Source organism: Gavialis gangeticus, unplaced genomic scaffold (genome assembly GCF_001723915.1).
Source record: "Gavialis gangeticus isolate Ggan-Ray unplaced genomic scaffold, GavGan_comp1, whole genome shotgun sequence".
Classification (NCBI taxonomy): Eukaryota; Metazoa; Chordata; order Crocodylia; family Gavialidae; genus Gavialis; species Gavialis gangeticus.
The window spans coordinates 13,832,723-13,839,024 of NW_017728996.1; the positions used below are offsets into that span (position 1 = coordinate 13,832,723).

The 6,302-nt window shown below is 35.4% G+C and overlaps 1 long non-coding RNA gene across 7 annotated transcripts in view; it reads right to left on the minus strand.

Moving 5' to 3' along the window:
- LOC109288490 overlaps window positions 1-6,302 on the minus strand; it is a 20,013-nt gene that overhangs the window by 8,400 nt on the left and 5,311 nt on the right. Inside the window, exons 1-4 of one of the 7 annotated variants that reach the window (XR_002095164.1) lie at window positions 6,050-6,064; window positions 5,373-5,469; window positions 4,265-4,335; window positions 3,406-3,498 (exon numbers count right to left, since the gene is read on the minus strand). This is a non-coding gene — a long non-coding RNA (uncharacterized LOC109288490). Of the gene's footprint in view, window positions 1-3,405; window positions 3,499-4,264; window positions 4,336-4,521; window positions 4,717-4,798; window positions 5,325-5,372; window positions 5,542-5,614; window positions 5,991-6,049; window positions 6,231-6,302 lie in introns of those variants that run through there. The other 6 variants (XR_002095165.1, XR_002095168.1, XR_002095163.1 and 3 more) reach the window with 6 other exon arrangements.

Genomic DNA, 6,302 nt, shown 5'->3' on the forward strand with positions numbered 1-6,302 from the left:
TTTGATCACGCACCCCTATCAGTAAAAAATTTTTGAGCACAGACCCCCAATATGTATATTTATTTATTTATAGATTATAAACACGTGACCATCTGACATACAGACCGAGTGAGGGCGCCTGTGTCAATCCGTATATTAAATATTAGTAAAACTTAATTTCTTTCTTGTTTTTTTTAGATAAAAAATAAATATAAATAGAAGTTAGAATATTTTCTTCCCATACCCCAATGGATCGTCTTGCACACCCCACTTTGGAGACCACTGCCCTAAGTGACTAGATGAACTAAGAAAGAAGGTTCACAGCAAGCAAGTAGAGGCAGAAGTGAAATGATAGTAATCAGTGACATTTCTTGCCTGCTAATGACTAGTGTACAGTTTCTCTAATTTCCAGTCATGCCCACTACACTTGCAATTTACAAGGGTGTTTCAGAAAGTAATGGCAATTTAAAAATAAAACATTTTGCGTGAAATGTATGGGAAACTTCATGGCAGCAGGGAACACTGATGGTGGTATTTTTGAACATGCTTGTCATTTATGACTATGTAGAGAAGAGATGTGGTCCAGCAAATGATCACCGCACACAAAATTATTTTATTTCAAAATTGGAGTTATTTACTGAAATACCTTTGTACAACTTCAAATCTAATCACACTGATTTGCCAGTACAGTACTAACTTACTTACAACTTTATCTTACATCAGTTAAGAACAAAAAGTGTTCACAAAGGCATAAGATCCACAAATTAGGATAGTGGTCATAAGTAAAACATAATTTTAGCTGAATAGTAGCATTTTTAGCTAGCACATGTAAATTTCCCATTTACTGCTAAATTTATTTTATCAACTGTAAAATAGGATATTAGTCTGACCACCTGTTGTAACCTTTGTAGAACTCACAGTAAAAAACGTGTGTCACCCCAAAACAGGAAAATAAGCAATCATTTGAAATTTGCAGCTGACCTCAGGGATATGTACAAGCATTTCCGTAAGTTAGAAGCTCAGAAATATTATGCTCTGCTTCTCAGAAGGGGGTGTCTCATGTTGTGTCACTTGACAGTGGCTCTTCAACCAAAGGACTGGCATTACTAGTTCTAAGGGAGTCTTAAGTGAGAAGAAAGCAGCAGCCCCTTTGGTGTGATGTTGCACTAACCATGGCTGTTTGGGGGGCAATTAGTTTGAAACAGCAGTGACACCAACAGGACAGCACATAAAATGACATGTTTAGGTTGCCATGTTACTATGCTGTGGAGTGCCTGGAACGCACCTTTCCTTGATTCCGTAGTGAGATGCATCAAATCTACTAAGATTTGCATCACAGAATTACTGGCATATATTACATCAAAAGATGTACCACCCTGAATTAAAATAAGGGAGGAAAATGGAAGTGAAGCTCCAAAGAGTAGGCAAAAGAATTCAAAAGTTAAAAAAATATATTTTTACATTACAGGACATTTACTACACAGAATATGATGTTGATATTAGAAGAATGTAGAGCCAATAAGGCCAAGGTATTCTTTTTTCAAATGCCTGACAAGCTTCTAAATCACTCAAGGTGAGCCAGCCCACCATAAATATGTATCTTTAATTATGGGTAGATCAATCAATATTGAATTTTGGATCATGAAAGGCTTGACAAAGGAATACAAACCTTGAATCTCTCAAATTAAGTGGAAGTATTACTACAGAACAGTGGTTCTCAAACTTTTTAGACTCAAGGCACCCCACGTTAGGCTCAATGCACTCCTCAGAAAACGCCCACTCTTAGTTTTCATTTATTTTTGTAGTAGGAAAAAATAAAGCATTTTTCTGTTGCAAAGAACTCCAAAACACCAGAATAGATCCAACTTTAAAAATAAATAAATAAATAAATAAATAAATACTGTGGATTCTTATTTGAAAATGTTAGGCTTATCTTGTGACTTGTGCTTGTACTTCTAACAATGTGAGCATTGTATGGCATCCTGTGGCACCCCTGAAAGTATCTCGAGCCACCCCAGGGTGTTGTGAAACCCTGGTTGAGAATTACTTCTAGAAGTGTACTCTTCAACCAAAGTTACAAGCTTCTCTTAGCTTTATCATTATTCAGTAAGTCTGTGCTTGGTACTGTTCTGTTCCACGGCGCTTCAGATTCACACCACATATCACGTTCTGCTCTTCGCAAAGATGATTACTGATGATTCTTAATTCACAAGTTTCACACTAAGCATTTAAACAACTGATTTCTGCTGGATTTTTACACAATGTACGCAGTCAACATTTAATGCGTTTTCCAGCAGTTTACCTATACTGTCTGTTATCCACATATGTTATGCAAACGATCTGCAAGTCAAAAATGGGCAAGAAGTCCACATTCAAGTAATACTGGGACTAATGTGAACCTCCAATTGCACAAAGCAGAGGTGTTTTGAAAACGTGCTCACAGAAGTCACACATTTTAATAACTAAAGCAATTAGCTGGAATATGTCGAAGGTCACAGTGAAGCCAAACGCATTCTCAGCTGGAAGACATTTAAAAGAACCATACTGCTTTGTTGCGGTATCAAACAGTTGCTCTTCTTCAGCACTAACAGCCAAAGTTAAGAGTTGCATGTCAGGATTCTCAGTCTCCTCGTCAAGATGACCTTAAAAGTTTAAGATCTGAATTTGGTATTAAGTACCACAGGGTATGGTAACCTGCGAGACTGAACCTGTTAATCTAAACAGAGACTGGCAACTTTGAATTACATTAGAATCACATTTCTACCTGGCATTACGTTACAGTGTATCAGTCCAAAACTCTCTCTTAGGTGATGTCTCAAATTCAAACACAATTGAAAACTAGTCACTGTATGTTGCAGACAGGACAATATGATATTTGATACGGCTAGTGTTCCAAGTCATTCTTAAAAAAAAAAAAATATTTTAGTATATAAACATTAGAGGTCTTTTGTTTGGTTTTTTTTAAGTGCACAAAAACCTGAACAAGAATCAGATTCAGGTGACCTCAAAGCAATAAAATAAGGGAAAATGTATTGGTTCAATCTGGTTATACATGTCCAATGAGACTTTGTACATGCACAAGTGTATATACAGGAGGATAGAAAGTTCCACCTTTTTGGTGGAAGCCAGTTTCTTAATCCTTCATTTTTTAAACATTTAACATAAAATTATTTCAGATGTCATAAACATATCTGCTTTTTGCATAACCCTAAGAAAAGATGCGTTTAAAAGGCACGTCAACATTATAAATGGTGTTTAGCATATAGTCTTTAAATACTGGGGGAAAAAAGCAAAGCTTGGTTAAAATACAGTATTTTGTGATGTTCGTGCTTTAAACAAAAGCTACCATTTAAATTGTTATGGTTTATTTTGCTCAAAAAGTGACTTTAGGGGGTTAACAGTCACTGTAACATACCTGATACGTACCATACAGAATTCTGAATGCATCTTTCCATCAATGCTTAACAGATGAGCCAACCAAATCTTCAGAAAGGAACATGAAACAATACCCAGTGCTTCCTTCAAAGAAAAAGGAGAGAGACAGAGAGAAAAATAAACAGATTTGTTTCAAAGAGTAACTTATCTACATTCCAACACCTCAGCACCTGGAATATCGAAAATTCTACCTAAAAGAGCATATTTTTGATGAGTGTTTTAAACCCTGTTCAAAGTATATGGAATAAAACCAAAACGTGATTCTTTCTAAAGATTTTTAGGTGATGATCAAGCTCATCCCAAGGAAAAGAGAGATGCTGCTCCAAGAAGCATTTTTTTTTTTGTATATAAATACCCAATATTTTATATTGCCACATTTCAAATTCACAGTATGCTTAAGTGAACTTGTTTTTTTTACTGAACATCAAAATAGACCATTCAAATCTTTACAAAAGTCGATACATATTTTTCATTTGGAAGAAAGGAAAAATAAAAAATAAATATTCCGATTAAAGATGACAATTTTCCTCTCCCAAAATGCACTCTCTAATACGTATAATTTATTCACTTTTTAAATGTTTTAACCAACTCAGGATTTTATACAGCAGGACTGTTAAACTCGATAATTTTCCTGATGAGGCTCATAACTACCTAAATAGAACACTCTATAGAATCCAAATTATTTTAATTTACCCGATTTTCATTTAAGAATGGTGTTTTCAAGAATGTCTATTTTAATTTTTCTTTACATAGTAGAAGATTACAGTTAGACAAACCTTTACAACTGAAAAAAAAACCTTCAAGTGAAAATGAACGCAAACTATGAAAAGAAGGAATAAACCACTCTTACCTAACAATTACCTTTATACAATTCTTCTGGAAGACAGTCAGGAATCAAGGTAAATATTTGCCGAATTCAACCTTTGAGAGAGAAAAAAAAAAAAATAAGTTTTAGGGTTTTTTCCCCCCCCTTTATGTAAGTTAATTGCAATAATTACTTGTAAAGCTAATATAAGCATATTTCAGAAATTTAATGTTACGATGAAGTCAGAAGTACATCTGCAACTAAAATCTGAAAAAAACCAGAACGTTGGTCTTTCTACATACTTGGTTTAAGATAGACACTGGAATGAGGTATATTTTCGACATCACATGCATGACGCTTTACTGCATGAAAAGAGGTAAATTTGACTTTTCTTAATTTTTACTACTACCATATTACTAAGAGTAAAAAAAACTGCAGCGAGTTGTGTGTTTTAGAAAGCAAAACCAAAGTTATTTTTCCAAAGCGTGACTTTTCCAATTTAACCCACAACGTCCCCTCAAATCCTTCCCTCCAACAAAGCCCTTAGAAGCAAGCAACGCAAAATTAAAATAAACCCACCCCCACTAACAGCAACCAGTGTTGTTAAAATGGCTTCTGTCATCGGCTTCTATGAATTTTAAGCCACAAGTTACTTGATCTCACCAAGTAAGATATCAGCTTTGCCCTTTAGAGTACAGTTTTAAAACTTGCAGCATCTTTGACCTTTAATCAGCTCCAGGACTACGCTCTTTCACACTAAAAGCACATCTGCATTAGCTCTAGCCAACTTTTGTCATCTTTTGTCAAAAGCCTTAACATACTGTTGTAGCAGTTACATCCATCCCTCGTACTCCATACCTAGAAAAAGTTTGAAAGATCATTCTACAAAAATATTACTTTAAACTCATTTGCAAAATCAGCAACTAAAAACACCTATATACGTAAATTCAATTCCTCATATCTCTTAAAGTACAAGGGGTGCGGATCTTTTAACCATTTAAAAAGAGAAAAGAAAAACCTGTTAAGAAATAAGATCAACTTGTTTGTTTTCTAAACCAAATTAACTACTGAAGCTGAAACAAGAGTTGAAGAAAACCACAATTTATTTATATAAATGTTTATATTAACATACTAAAAAATAGCAGACACCCACCTAAAGCTAGAACTTTCTTTCACCAAACTATGCATGTCACAGCCTGCCCAACACTGCAGGAGTGTTTCTGTAATCCTAAAATCATCGTAATCCAAATCTAAAATAAAGATATATAAACACCTTCCATGGAAAATAACAATAATGATCCTTCAAATTTCTTTTTAAAATTAAAAGCCTATTTTCATCATCTTAATGCCTCAATTAATATATTTATAAAGGCTGTCATGAAACCTTAGATTTACCTTTCAATCGCAGTCGAAAAGAATATAAAGATTTGAATAATCCCGTATGACTCAACACCAACTAAAATGCAACCAACATGGCTACACATCATCTCCATTTAATGTAAGAGTACAGCTGCTGAACATTTACCTTCCCATATCTTACAGCAACTTTTACAAACCAACAATGTGAACATTTTCCAAAACCTGGGGAATCGTCACTGGACTTGAGCCAACATCAAGCAAACATTAAATGCTCCATTTAAAACTTTTCTTTTTAAAAGTTGCACCGTTATCTTTACACAGTCTGAATTATTAAACAAGTCCTTTTTAAACGGCAACAAAAATACGCTATTAAAGAGGGCTGCACCCTGGCTACCAGCGACGCACATAAAAACCTAGAAGACAAAATACCCTCAATACTTTTTCTTTCTTGTTTGTTTTAAAGCTACTCACTGCACAGCGTGCAAATCTATCCGTTCGCTCGACACGTCCTCTCTGGTCACCCTGCTTTTCCCCAAAACGGCAGCACTGTCACCCCATTTTCCTAGCTCGTATCCAAACGGCAGCATTTCCCCCTCCACCCCACCCCCCACTTTACGCTGTGGGCTTGGCACCACCGAGGCTGTTTGGAAGAAAGCTGCCCGGGTGGAGGCAACGCCACTTAAATTGTCTATCCATCTCTGACTTCGGGTTCAACTTCTGCCTT